At 37.4% G+C, this 15,461-nt stretch overlaps 1 pseudogene; it reads right to left on the bottom strand.

Moving 5' to 3' along the window:
* The window catches only part of LOC144252550 (roundabout homolog 1-like), a 158,785-nt pseudogene that overhangs the window by 49,143 nt on the left and 94,181 nt on the right, over nucleotides 1–15,461 (bottom strand).

The raw sequence follows: 15,461 nt of genomic DNA, 5'->3' as shown, positions 1-15,461 counted from the left end.
TTTCATATAGATGGGTGATTTCCAACAGGAAGTAGGATTAACAACTCACATCCTGCTTTCTGTTTAGACTTGAGTTTGGAATGCTAATTATTTAAGGAAAAAGGTAAGCCATGTTCACTGTCCCATGATGGATCTTAAAATGCTGTGTGTGTGTGTCCAAGGTCTTGGAGGAAGGTGAGGTCACTGGCAGCTACTCTGACAACAGAGCGTGAGAAGTCTTTCAAAGTAACAGCTTCACAGGCTCCCTGTATCCCTTAAAACTCATCAGCATGCATCAGACAATCAAACTACAGCCAAATATGAAGCAAAAGCAAAACATGTGTTCGTTACCGAGGTTAACGTGTGCCTAACACATCAATACATCATGTTACATATTAAGGGGACAGACCTGCGTCATGAAGGAGAAGAGGGCAAACGTGCACTAATAATTAGGAGGCAACTGCCTTCAATTCCTGCTCTGCTACTTGATACATTCCAATCACTCACTCTGAGAGAACCTGTTTAAACTGTTAAACCACAAAATATAAGACTATGGGGTTCCAGAGCTGGGGATATGGCAGAGGGCCCTTACAGAAAGTAAGTATTGTCAGCTGTGGGTCATGTCTGACCCCCTGCCAGGCTGAATGAGTGGCCAAGGTTTAAAGAGCACCTTCACCTGATGCTGCATTTCTCTCCTCCCTCTTACTGACAGGGAATGTGGTACTGGCTTTTCACCAGGTTATCTTCACTTGTTCACTGCTTTTTTTTTTGGAGTTTTCTCTAATTTTTCCTGGTTGAATCTGTGGTTTGAATTTTAAGCAGAGGTTTTGGAAGACACAACTGGAATTTTCCAGGGAAAGAAAAGAAATTAATAAAGACGGCTCCTTAGTATTTCTATGTTTCTCTCCTGCGTTACCTCAAAGGTCATTTGCCATTTTCAAGTTGAGCCCAGAGTTCTCTTGGCTTACCATTATGTTATTCTCTCTTTTCTGAGAATAACTAAATGACAGTTTGGAGAACTAGGAGAGAGTTCCAGACCACCTCCTCATTTATTAGAGGACACAATCCAGCACCGAATAATTTCCTTAAAGTCATCAAGAACTGAATTGAGGTCTTCTGACATTCACTTATTAAATAACTCATTTGTTCTTTTTTTAGGTAACTTGTAAATGACTGAAAGTTCATACAGTTTTTGAATTTACTGATGTCCTTCACTGAACTACATTTATTACATTACAAAAAAATTAACTTATCGATAAATAAACCTCATATTTTCTATAATCCAGGATCTCATATTCTCTTGTCAGAGGCAATTCTATCTACCATGGTTGGCAAACTCTCTCTGTAAAAGGACCAAATAGAAACCACTGAAATCTCTGCAGGTCATTCAATTTCTGTTGTAACCACTTGACTTTTCTTTTATAGCTCAAATAAATGAGAGCCTGTCTGTATTCTTATAAAACTTCATTTACAAAAACAGATGGCAGGTGGACTCAGGGCAAAAGCTATAATTTGGTGACTCTTGATACAAAGAAAAGCAAATGCATTGTCTCCTCCTGGGTAGGAGACAATGTGATAGTTGCATAGTACAGATTTTGTAGAGGGTACAGCAGGTAAAATCTGATACACTAACTAGGGATAATGGGTGGGAAGACATTGTTAGCCTGTGTATAAGCAATGTGCCATGTAGCAAGGATACAGGACACTGACATACTGGAGATAAGCTGACACAAGGGATCATAGGGCACAGCACATAATAGTGAAAAATGGGGCTGCAAAGTTCAAGACTTTATGGACTTCACAGGCTATGGCACGTTTGGACTTGATATTTTAAACACAGCAAGTTCTGCTGCAGGTGGGATTTTTCAACAGCTCAGGAACTTACACAATTAGCATGAATTTCAAAGATTATTCTGCCTCTACTGGAAAGAGAATTAGTAGACAACAGTGCTAATAAAACTGGATGAACTTAGGACAGCTGGGAGCTCATAGTTTTGGCAAGGGAGAATAAGTGCTTAAAAAGAAAGAATATCAGTCATAGTGGAGGGGTAAAAAAAAAAGGATCCATAGAACACAGTAATGGTTGCAGGAAGCAAAAGAGGATGATCAACAGATCTTAGCTTAGGTGCCATCAGCCAAGAGAGGTGGTAGGTCCAGGGAGGACCCATGAAGTTTGTGATGAATGAAGAAAACCAAGACAAGGGTTGGAGGTGAGGAAAGCCAAGTGGATATTGAATTTGCTATTCATTCTCTTTTCCAGTGACCACAAAACTCAGTGTTATGGTTTGGATCTGGAATGTCCTCCAAAAGCTCTTGTGTTGAAGATTGGTCCCCACGTAGCAAAGTTCGGAGGTTGGGCTTTTAGGCAATGATTGGATGGTGAGGGCTCCGACCTTATCAGTGGCTGAGTTCATTTGATCAGTGGATTAATCCACTTGATGGATTAATACATTGAGAGCTCAGCAGACTACTGGGAAGTGAGACCTCGTCAGAGGAAGTAATCACCAGGGGCATGCTCTGGAAGAGTTTATTTTGTCCTTGGCCCTTCCTCAACTCTCACCTCTCTGCTTCCCAGCTGCTGAGAGTTGAGCAGCTTTCCTCTGCCATACACCATGATGCTTGAGCCTAAAGAAATGAGGTCAATGGGGGCTGGGGTTGTAGTTCCTTGGTAGAGTGCCCGCCTAGCACGTGCAAGGTGCTGGGTTCAATCCATAGCACTACATAATATGTATTAAAAAAAAAAGCTGCAGAAATGAAGTCAATGGACCAGAGCTTGAGACCTGTGAGACTGAGCCAAAACACTTTCCTCCCTAAGTTGTTCTTTTAGGTATTTTGGTCCTAGCAACCCCTCCCTACCCCCGCACAGATTCATCATGGCTAGGAAAGAGGCCTCTTCTTAATGAACCTTCTCTTTCTCGTCCTACTTGATTTTTACCCCAGTACTTATCAACTGTTGACACTGTACAGTTGACCTTTTAAAAAATGTTTATTATCCATCTTCCATCTCTCCCACCATAATCAAATGCCCACAAGATCAGGAATTTTATCCACTTTGCTCACTGATGCATTCCAAGCAGCTAACACAGTATCTGCCCTGTAGTCAGTGTCCATTATAGTTAATGAATAAATACATTTAAAATTGTGTGTATAACTGTCAGTTGAGCACTGACTCTAAAATTTTTATTTAACTATTATTGCCTCTGTGACATTCCAGCATCTTTTATCAATTCATTTAGTAAAATGATGATTTCTAGTTAGTATTTGAGATATATCCATTTCACTGTCTGGATTCTGTTTTTTAGTTGAAAACGCTATGATTCTTTGTTAGTGAGCTTTCCAAATAGACAGTTCAGGAACTTGACAATTCTTTATTCCTGTCCTAGAAACCACCATTTCCCACCTATGCATTCCTGCCACTGTCTTCCATGAGACCATTTGGTCTGTCTGGGTTGTAAATTGTTTAGAGAAGGAGCTAGGTTAATATTTTATGGGTGTGCACGTGTGTATAAGCATGTGAACACATGCCCATGCACAGGAGCTAGTGCCAATAAAACTGAAGTCAACAGTCATGAATAGACACAGAGAGAGGTAGTTAAACAATCAGGCATTCCAGATTCACCCACAGGAAAATGTTCTCATGGCAGAAGCTCTTTCATGAATGTCTGGACTGTGACTTATATGGAATTCCCCTGGATGCAAAAATGTGTTCTGCTTTCATCCCTCAATCAAGTGGATTTACTCCTCATAAAAACCACCCCAATATTTGGGTCTTTTGGTGGCTGGCTTTGTTTCACAGTTGTGAAAACAGGAAGTTAGTAGTACCCAGGAAAGAAAAGATTAATGCTTACTGACACATTTGTACAGCACCAGCTAAAGGCAGTCAATATATATATATATATATATATATATATATATATATATATATATATTTAAATAACTCTTTGTCATAAACTAAGTTTAGTAATTTTCTTATTAGGAGGTATATTCCTTGGATTCAGGAATAATATCTTACTCATTTTTTGACTATTCAGTAGCTAACCATATTATCCGACCATATGAAGAAGGGCACTCTAATAAGCTAATTTAATTGAATTATAAATTGGTTTTGGTTAGAAATTTTTTTTCTCCCTTTGTGCCTAGGTGCTACTGTTTTTGAAAAAAAGAAAAATCACCTTATTGTGGAAAATCCTGGAACTTGCCTAATGTAATTTACATCCTGTTTCAGCCCCTTTAAGCCGCCTGTCACATTAATTTGTGATTTCTCTGTGAATATATTAAAGTTCACTGAATAATAATTACCTCAAAAATCATAAGTATAGGACTGAGGATATTTTTAGTTAAAGGGTGAAAAATTTCTTTGTTAACAAACTACCTAGATTTCTTTTTTTATCTGAATGTATTTCCCTGCAAACGGAGGTATCTACTAAGCTGAATTCATAACAAGAACAAACAAACATAACCTATAACTTCTGAGCAACTGCTTAGTTCAGCAGGTTTTCAAATGAGCACTTTTTCTTTGATAGTATCTGTTAACTAGCTATATTTCTTAATCTTCATAAATGCCACAGCTTAATCACTTTAACTCCTTTTAATCATCTGCTAAATCAGCAGTCTGTTTTTCTTGGTTAACGTACTCCCTCTGGTGGCCATTGTCTAAAGTGCAACAGCTCCATCAGGAACTGTATTTCTGTGTAAATGACTTGGTTCAACACCCCAGATGAATGGATTCTTTCCAAAAGATTGGGACACTTTTTATCTTTAAGTTGTTAAACCTCTGAAGCAATGAAACTTGCATCGGTGAGGAAGACAAGAAGAAATATTTTTAATTCCCCCAAGGATCTACAAAACAAGGAAGATAATTACCTCCCTCCACTGCTCACAGCTTCGCCTCCTCTCTGATAAGTTACTAGAATGTTAAAAAAAAGGAACAATTAATAGACACATTTATATATCAAAAGCTATTACATTCACAAGCATCTTTGTACAATGGAATTCTTTATCCCTTCCTACCCAGTAACATTGTAAAAATCCTTACAGGACATAGCAGTTTTCTAATTCAGCTAATAATTTAAAATTCTTATTAAATTAAATATGCATCATTCTTAGCCTTAACAATATTGAGAAAAGCAACAGTAAAATTTCAGCAGATTCTTGGTAAATGTAACTATTATATATTTATTTGTACATTAGCATTCCCATAGATTTTTATTTTGAGTGTACTAGATCATACCACTTTATAATTCTGTAGGTATAATCTTAAAGTCTTGCCCTTGTAGGTAAATATTACAAAACCCTACTAGATTTTCCCATAAGATTGAGAACCAGTGAGACAAAAAATAGATGTTAAGCCCTTCCAAAGACAAAGACGTAAAGTTGTGACTATAGATGTGACCATTTTTTAACCTATTTTTTCTTATTGTGGCTTTTTGAAACTCATACTCATTATATTTTCATAACTATATTTTCATAAAATATGGTTTAATGCTTTTGAAGGCTTTCTCAGCTAAATAAATTTGGGGTATAAAAATAGAACTGTACCACAAAAAGATTTGCACATAGTTATGCAAAGGGTTAAGAAGATTAGCTTTTCTGTAAATACAGACACATTTTCTAAGAAGAAATGTATTTTTAAAAGCTGCCAAGTTCTGCTACTTAGAAAAACTCCAAACTGAGAGTCTGCTTGGGAGAGATAACTGCTCCCAGTGATTCCAATAACTGGATTAAAACTGAGGCGGCATAACTACAGGTACATCTTTTACTAGAGGTGATGTGAAAGAAGAGGATCCACTTTGAAAGAAACTGAATAGAACAGAATATGAGGACTCAGACTTAGGGAAAATGAAAAGTTTTATCTTTCACATGTGCTGGGTATTTTGGTTACCTTTCAGAATACTGATTCTATGGACAGAGAATTACAAGGCAGAGAAATTTTTGTTGGAAAACCTAAAAGCTTAAGTTAAGGGAGGGGGGAATGCATTGCCAAGTATGAAAATAATCAATAAGATGATTAGCATGTTAAATCATGCTGAGGCTAGAAACACTGTGTCTTTTTAATGAAAATACATGCAAACAGGGCTAAGATGCAACGTGGAGTGGTGAATAAATAAATGCATTGGATGGATGAAAAGCAACACCAACCATTTCTACTTCAAATGCATGCCTGCCGTGAGTAAATGAAGTATTGTATTCCATTTAAGTCCTTTCCCCCCAGTTACTGCTGAAAATGAGATAAAACCAGAAACACAATAGTACAACACATGCCAAACTAACAAAGGATAGGAGGAGGGTAAGTGCAAATATATACCTGTTGGCGTGAAGGTAAAGGATGGGACTGAAAATCAAAACAAAATATAAACCAGTTATTAAGCTGAAGAGAAAGGGAACATATCACATTAGTATGAATCAAGCAGACAGCTGAACATAAAACAAATGTAAATAACCAAGCCAGTAGGTCTGAAACTCTGATATATGAATAAAACCCAATATGAGGTTAGAAAAAGAAGCTTGTCTCTACAGGTACCATTTTGAAGTGTCTGACATTCTAGTACCTTGGGAGGGGAGCTGTGCGTTACCCTGTGAATGACCCTGCATTTAGCAACAGAGATTTAGCTCATGGGCTCCAGTACAAACAGGAATCCTCTGCTATTAATCATTTCCAAACACTGGATGATGGATTCTTAAACAAGTATTATCAGGTGTATGCTGGAACCTTATCTAGGAATCTGAAAGTAAATGCTTATTAAATGGACTAATAGGTGCACTTAAGTATTTATTATTGGAGGAAAGAAAGGAGAAGAAAGAGGAAAAAGGGAGGGAAGGAAGGAAGGAGGGAGGGAGAAAGGAATGAAGGAAAAGCAAAGAGAATCATAAAAATCAAAACGTCCTATAAGTCTGATGCCTTACACAAACAGTACAACACTACATTTTTATCATTATAAACATTTCTGAACGGATAGAAAAATGTGTGGAGTTTTAAACTTTGATTTCTGTGTCATAATTTACATTTAGAAGCTGGTTGAGTAGGCTGAACATTTTTCTAATGCCACGCTAGAAGCTAAACAATAGAACAATAACACCCCTCTGAGAACCTTCACTCTCTCTGCAGTTATAAATCTTAATCTAATCAATAATGCCTGAAATTGAACTTCAGACCTCAAAAGTAGCAGCATGGCCTCCCCCACTTTTCCTATCTTCTATTCCTGGTGTGGGATCACACCAGAGCAATTTGCATGTCATTTCATAAAGGGAGGAGACTGACATATTTTCCAATCTTTTCCCCTTAATTTAAAGTAAATGCTGCTCTGGATGAAAAAAAAAAGCAAGGAAATCCACATTACACCCTTTAAGGTTAAAGCTTGCCTGGAAAAAAAAAATCTTTACAACAAACAAACTAGAATATTTATCACCGATCATGTATCAAAAAAGCTGCCAAAATGCATTTTCCATTGTACATTTGAACAATGATAAGAAATTTACTTTAGGATTAGAGCTCTGGGTTTGCAAAGTGGAACACATAGCATCCTCTACAACTGTCACTTCTTACCAAACCACTTCATCTCTGAGCAGACTGGAAAGAACAACAACAAAAACCTTAATGCTGTGTACCCAATTGATACACTGGCCTTCCTCTGCAGCACAGCAGCCCCTGTCTTAAGAATTCCATTGTGTTGTCTTTCAGTCAGATCTTTTCAGAGAGTCAATGTAATTTAGCTACATTCAAAAATTCAGAGCCATAGTAACAAGTCTTCATAAAAAGAAAAAAAAAAAGGTACATTTGAAACTAAAGCTATTCAAGCAAGAGTGGAGTGCTTGAACATTAATTTGCAATCACAAGGACACGGGAAATATGAAAGGTCCTTGTCATTACTTCTCATAGATAACTGCTAACCCCAGTTTGAGGAATTGAAGAAGAAATGAAAAAAAAAGTCAGCCTTAAATGAAATTTTCGCTGCTAGCACACCAAAGAACAACTTAATTTTCAGAGCTTCCAATAATAAATATAATTAACTCTGTGTACTGAGTGGTGCTGATGTAATATGTGGATGTATGTGGATGGAGCCCCCAGTGTCCCAGCAGATGTCACACCTATAGCTATACGTAAGGGGAAATGCTAAAACAATGCTCATGAGTACCCAAAGTCACACTCTGGCTTGATATTTTATGTCAAGAGGTTCTTTTCATTTATTTAAAATATTTTACTTCCTGTTTCCCTGAAACCAAACAAAACTGGCATTGTGTTTGGCATAGTAAAATTTAAGATACCCAAAATGCACTTTAAAAAAAAAGTGCATAGACATAGAATTTTGAAAAAGTTCCAACAGGATGAAGTGAGGAAAGCAGAATCAGTGCTCATCCAATTACATTTGTAATTATGTTCTATGATTTCTGCTTAAACAGAAGCTAGTTGAAAAGACCAGGATATTAGTTTAAAGGTCCCATAGAAAGATCACATGGGCATTTGTCAGCATGCTCAAAGGACATTAGTAAAGAACAAGGAGCATTTCAGAAAGGAGAGTTTTCCTGTCACATTCTTAGACTTCAAGACAATACAGAGCATTAAACTGTTATAATCACACAGCTATGACACTTGATCATGACAAGGAACACTGGATTTCACTGACTGGCTGTTTATGAAATGGAGTTAATGGGGCAAGTCTGATGAACAGAAAATTCACATCTAAATGTTAGTTGCTTTTCCTTATTGAAATCAGATTTCTAAACCTAGTCTCCTCCCAGAATCCTGCCCCTTCCCCACTCCACCAAACACATTCATAAACCCCGTCTCTGCATGGATTTGCAGTCAAAGGTTCTATTTAGTAACACATGTGCCTGACATTGTTCTCTTTCTATACATAATGAGCACCACTCTCTTCTCAGTAACCTCTAAGCCCTTGTTTTCCATTTCACAGGCAGGGGTACTGACATTTTGCTTCATGTCTAGGTAGGACACATATCTGAAAAAAAACATATTTCAGGGTGATAACGCTAAGGCAAATCTATGCATATGAGGAGACTGCTGCCGAGCCACAGGCAGGAGGCACATGGATTTATTTCACAGTATTGATGATGAATCTCTGTTGACTCTTTTTTCCCAAGACCTCCAGGAACAGCACAAATATCCCACACTGTTGACACAGAATGTTTTATAAATGTGTAACGACATTCAAGTTTTACCTCGTCTTGAAAATTTCATGTGATTAGAGAAATACTCTGTCCAAGATACACAGAAAATGTTCTCTTAGGAGATATGTAGACCATTAGGAAAAGAAAGGATAAGTGACAGTCAAGGAAGGGATGACTTAATTTCTTGGTAATTATCTTTAAATTTGCTTTGCAGCAAAGCAAAACTTTTTTGTTATGTTGGCTCTGTAACGAAGGTGAATGTGTAATTTTCAATCCAAACCATGGCATTTTTTGAGAGTAAAATGCAACACTATGAATCATTTTATTGAACTAAAGACATAAAAATGGACTAAAATCGGAAAACTAGGAGGCCACACAATCTACAGCCGAGGTATGACGACCAGAGTTGGAGGATATATTTGGGGGAGAGGAAGGAGCAGGATTATGTGCCTCAATGTTTAGATTGTCAACAATTCATAGGACTTGAAGATATGTAGCCAAGGTATTTATGAAATATATTGGCAGAGTCTATCTTTGAAAATGTAAATAATAGCAAATATTTTTTTTCCTAAAATTATAAAGACATACGTAACAAAATCATCATCATTAATGGACAGTATAAAAGACATTGGATTGCAGGATCTTAAGTCTATGAATGGAAAAGTACTAACACTCTTCCCTCCCTAGGCAGGACATCCCTCATAATGTGATCATATTCACTAAGAAAGGACTGCTTCTAAAAATAATCAAAGAAATCTCTCTTTTTGTTGCTTTTCAAAGGACAACAATCCCCTTAAAACTATGTGAGTTTAAAGACCCAATTTATAATTCCTGTGACAGGGAGATTACAAATTTCCCCCAAGAAATAAAGTAATAAAATAATTGCCTAAGAGAAGAAGGCCACAGTATCACAGACAAGCCTAGATGTACCTTAGTGAAACATATTTGAAAGGATCTGGGTCCTAAGAAACTGATTAACTCTGTTGTACTGCCACAGGAGAGTTGTTCATATGCAGATATCATGATAAAAGTACTTTAGAGAATTGCTGTATATTGAAATAATTTAACAGGTAGGATATGTGTCCCTGTGAATCAGGTGGAGTCAGGTGTAAAACTAAGAGTTTCATAAACATATTAAAATATGAAAAACCTGAGAAAGCGAATACCTTTCCTGATACCCGCGTAAGTACTAGTAAGTCCGTTCCTCTTCTTCCTGTGTCGGTAGAGCCAGATGCTGAAGACCATGAAGATGATCCAGCAGGCTGCTCCGATTCCTGCGATGAACGCTGGCTGCTTCACCACGTCTGAAATCTGCTGAGCAATGCTGACCTGGTCCTCAGGTGACACAGGGTTCCCATGAGAATCTGAAAGGCCATCTTCTGATGAGTTGGGAGTAAGACTCAGTGTGATGATGTAAGAATACATATATGATGTAAAATACCTGTCATTATATTTTGTTAATTTTGGACCATGATTTCTCTTTTTCATTCTGCATTACTGCAGGGAAGTGAATGAGTTCATGAGATCACTAGTAAAATTCATTCATTTTAATTTAAAAGAAGTATGGGTGTAATTTTGTGTGATCTTAGCTGAAACAAGGACAGTAGCACTCTGTTTTCTTTTTATTTTACAAGTTTGTGGGATCCTGTTTAGATTTAGTTTCAGAGAAACAATGCTCACTAATTGAGATAAATATAAAAGTGTTAATACCATAAAATGCAAACCCCCAGCCAAAACCAAGAATACTTTAATGCAATTATACAAATAAATAACAGGTACTGAATATTATATTATAGAAAAGGTTGAAAAATTCTCAAAATTCTATAGAAACATCAAATATGTGCTGTAAAAAGGCTTAAAATAAAATTTTACTTTTTCTTCAGGCTAGATATTGAAAAATGGTGTGTGTGTGTGTGCGTGCATGTGTGTGTATTTGCATACTCCTCCCCAAGATTATATTGCAACATCCTTCACTGTCTTAGAAACATATTATTTGAACCCACGATCAGAACGTCCTATAAAATTAAAGATCATTAAAACACAATGACAGATTAAGATAATGTTACCATTGTAAGAACTATGAATAATCTTTCTTTTAAAATAATAACCATCACCAGCAATAGATATAAGAAAAGAACATTAAATATGTAAAAGAATTATCAAGTGTTATGAATAGTCAAAAAGACATTCTCGGTTGGATATTTTGATTCAAGAATTAAAAATTGATGGATTATATGGCTAATAAAATACGCTTATTTTACATTTATGTCTTAAGCCTACGGTGATATTTTTCAAGCCCGCCATTACTCCAGGTCACACAGAGCAGCCTGCAAAGTCTTTGTAGAAAACGCAAGACTGTCGCTCTTCCATCAAAGCTGTATGTCACTTTGTAGACACCTTGTGATGCTAGTCCTGAGGTTGCCCAGTGGGGAGAATTCCCAGTGGTGTCTGTAGTCTTAATGTTCTTCCCCTGCAACATCTGATGACATAAGAAGGGGCTTGTGCATTTCATTAAGATTGGGAGATTGGGGCTTCCTCACAATTATTAAATCATTTAACTTGGAAAAGATTCATGTACCACACTTTTAAAATTTTATGTTGCTTCTGCATTCATTTTGAATCTAAGATTAAATACTAAAAGACGGGTTTAGTTACCCGGACAGAGTTGCCAGCTCTCTGCTAACTCCCAATTCCTCAGTATGGTCAGGGCAGATATCCCCCTTATATAACTGCCTCCTGGTGACCACCTCCCCATGGGCCACAGAGATACCACCTCCTGGACTCATCATCCACAGAACTGACAACTCTTAGTCACAGCACGACCCCATGGAATCCTTCCAGCTTTCTCTAAGAACAATTAGAACTCCCTGTAGGAAACCTCCTTGAACAACAAACACCCTGAGCACCAATAAAACCCTCAGCCCACAGGTCCTCTCTCTCTGTCTCCCCACCTGCAGCCACCCCCCCCCGGCCGCTCAGTGGCCCCTGGGCCTTCTGACTGGCTCTTGTCAGCACCTCTGCTCTTGTGGATCTGTGAGTAACCCACTCCTGCTATTTCATGTGTTCTGTTGCTTCACCCCTCTGAGTTGAATCTGATTAACACACCTGGCAGGATCTCTCCTCCCAGCTGGGGCTCTCCCAGAGAGGAGCTATCTTAGCAGGTCAAAAAAGCCAGAAGGGCATCTGCTGGTTGAACAGTCTGCTGTGAGAAGGACACCCAGTCACAGGGTTGGATACTTAGGCATTATGCTCTCTGTCAGGACAAAAGAGTATCCCACGGGCTCCATGTAAACATCTACAACCAAATCCCTTGGAGCCCTGTCAGGTGGGTTTATAGCTGCTTCACAGATCTCCAGACCAAATTTGAGAGAAATACAATCTGCTAATGTAATACAGTCTGCTTTGAAATAGAAATCTTTCCAGTCCAAAAATATATTTTCCATAAAAATAATTAGTATAACTCATTCGATAGGGATAACAGTTCTTGAAGAAAAAAAATCCTACAGGTTTTCTTATTAAATGATATTGCATCTTAATATGATAATTGGCAGAAAAAAATCAGCAGCATTCAATAGCTATGGAAACAGCCTTTCTCTGTGAAATGCTGAATTCCTTCTGTTGTGTGTATATATGTTGTGGGGGGAGGATATTTCCTTTTTTTTGTTTTTCTTGATTCCAGATTTCATGCTATGGAGGATCAAGACTGAAAACCTTATTTTCACAAGCAGTCACCTGCCTTCAACTGTTTGTTGACTGAAAGTTTTATTTCATGTTCCAGACCCTTTTATCTCTGGTTATCCTAAAAGCACTTCATCCTCTAAAAGTTCACTAACCAGACCTATTCTTTTTATTCCTAATACATCCTTTGTATCTGCTAGGTTTATAGACTTTATGCCTATTTGCGCAAGTTTATCTTGGGTAGCTTCAGATTTTATGGAAACAGCCCAGAGAGGTTCCGTGCGAGCAAGCAGATGGACCTAACAGAATAAAGTGCAGTGTGACTAATGAATTAAAGCAGCCCCTCTCTACCTCAGGCTATGTCTCCCTGCAGCTGAGGCTATATTAAGATCTGAAAAACTGGAACCCACTTATAATTTCAAGGAAATCAACTTGACCCTTAAATCCCATGATTTAAATCTTCAATAAATAAAATTTACATATGGTTCTTTTTCCAATTCATCTTCCCAAAACTAGGACTAAACATCGTATGTTCTAAAAACAGGTAAACAGTATCCACAATGGTTAGGGTCATTCAAGACATACCTTTTAATTTCAGTTTTAATAACCTAATGCTGACATTTGAAAAAAGTGGACAAATATTCGAATATCAGCTATAATTTTTCAATATAAACTCCCCTTCCCCATGTTATATAACATTGCAACAGATGCATCAAACGATTTTTCCTAGTTTCCCGTATTGCTTGAAATAAACCAGGAAGCTATTTTTGTCTAGAAGTTTTTAAATAATCATTTAAAAATGTGTAACATGGAAAAAAAGAGTCCAAAAAAAATAATATAAAATTCTGGCCCAGATTGTGACAGTCAGCAAGCCCCCACTGAAGGCTTGAATGGGCCTCTCATAATTGACTGCTGGGAGGCAGCTCCTGGCCGCTGCTTTCATTTAGTCCTCGTTCACCTTCTTACAATCACATCAGGCATGAGTCATGTGCACCTTTCTAGCCTGCACCATTTCAAGCTTCCCATAGAATATATATTTCCTTTCTTGCATTCTGTTGGTGCAGGGACAACCTTGGAAGCCCACATTAAGAAATTAGGGCTCTTCAGCTTACAACCCACAAACACTAGGTGAAACAGAGACCTACTGGACAACTGGAATTGTAGTAGACTTTACTGTGTTATGTCATATAAACTTTGCAAGTTTATGCATTGCAGCAGCTAGCATTGTCTTAACAGTGGAACATTAACAATATTTTCAAAATAAATATGAAGTTCTTTAGGTATTGCAACAGAGTTAATCAAAGTCAAATGTTTCTTTTACTTTTATTATGAAATAATTCCAGGATGTCATTCATACTTCTTTAATATGCCAAAATAGTATGTACTCATTTGTGAAGCATAAAGATTGCTACAAATGATCCTTTTTCATAATTTGCATCTGACATAAAATATTACTGATGCTTAACTTCTGATTTGCAATATAAAGACACAAACCAGACTGTATACTTCTTGGCCTCTTTCCTAATTTAAATGTTAACTCTTAAAATCTGACCTTTTTCTCCCCACTTCTTAGTTGCAATATTGTTTTATTGGCATTTCAGTTGTTGCTTGTTTACATGTAAATAGCAATCACTTACTAATTCATATAGTATGTTCATAATAGTTTGCCTATAGTGATCTCTAGTAATGAAACACAGGTCAGGTTTGCTGTTTTTTTTTTAATTTATGTATAATTTTCAAAACACAAATTGTATTTAAATTTGAGTGATTAGCATAGAAACATTCCAGTGCTCTGACATCTCAACTTATCTTCTTCTTTATTCACTGCAGTGTCCTTGGACTTGATTAGTAGTATTAGTTAAATAGATGAAAAAAATTTCCACAGGGCCCCAGTTAGGATGATACTGAATATTACCTAACTTTTATTTGAACTATCATCTAAAATGTATATTTGGATAAGGTTAGTTTAGTTATAAGATATCTACAGTCATGCCTCACATAACGTTTCTATCAACGAGGAATGATTTCTATTGACTGTTGTATAAGATGATACTGGCTAATGACATCACATATATTTTAGTTTGTGTAACTACACTCCGTGATGTTCACACAAGGACAAAATTGCTTACCAATGTCTTTGTTGGAAAGTGGCCTTGTTGGTAACCAAGGCATAACACTGTATGTGAGTGTATTTTAAGTGAAGCTAACACCACTGTAGTTATAAGCCTCACTTCTGAATTCTATTAACTTCCAACAGTGGCTCAGACACATGTAAAAACAGCAAAGCAGGACAAGTAGTACAGTGACAGACTGTGAAACTGGACTGCTTGGACACTCACCTAACTGGATGAATTGAGGCTCACTTTTCACCCCAGGTCCAGCACCAGTGCTGGCTGCCACTTCCACACTGTACCGGATCCCGGGAACCAGGGAGGGAATAACCACAGAAAAGGTAGAACCATCTACTGTCTTGTTTATATGGTATCGGGTTTCATTGCCCAGACACCAAACCTGGAAGAAGAACATAATGAAAATCAAGCTGGTAAAATTTCCAAGATAATGCAAAGATCCACAGAGGGTGAAGACGGACTTTAGACCTTGACCCAGTTGAGATGCCGCATGAACCACCAACACAAGGTTTCAAAAAAGTCATTCTTCTCCAAGAGGGAGCTCTGAGAAGA

Source organism: Urocitellus parryii, unplaced genomic scaffold (genome assembly GCF_045843805.1).
Source record: "Urocitellus parryii isolate mUroPar1 unplaced genomic scaffold, mUroPar1.hap1 Scaffold_45, whole genome shotgun sequence".
In the NCBI taxonomy this organism is placed as follows: domain Eukaryota; kingdom Metazoa; phylum Chordata; class Mammalia; order Rodentia; family Sciuridae; genus Urocitellus; species Urocitellus parryii.
Note: the sequence above shows the minus strand (reverse complement) of the source record. Positions and strands in the feature narration are given on the sequence as shown.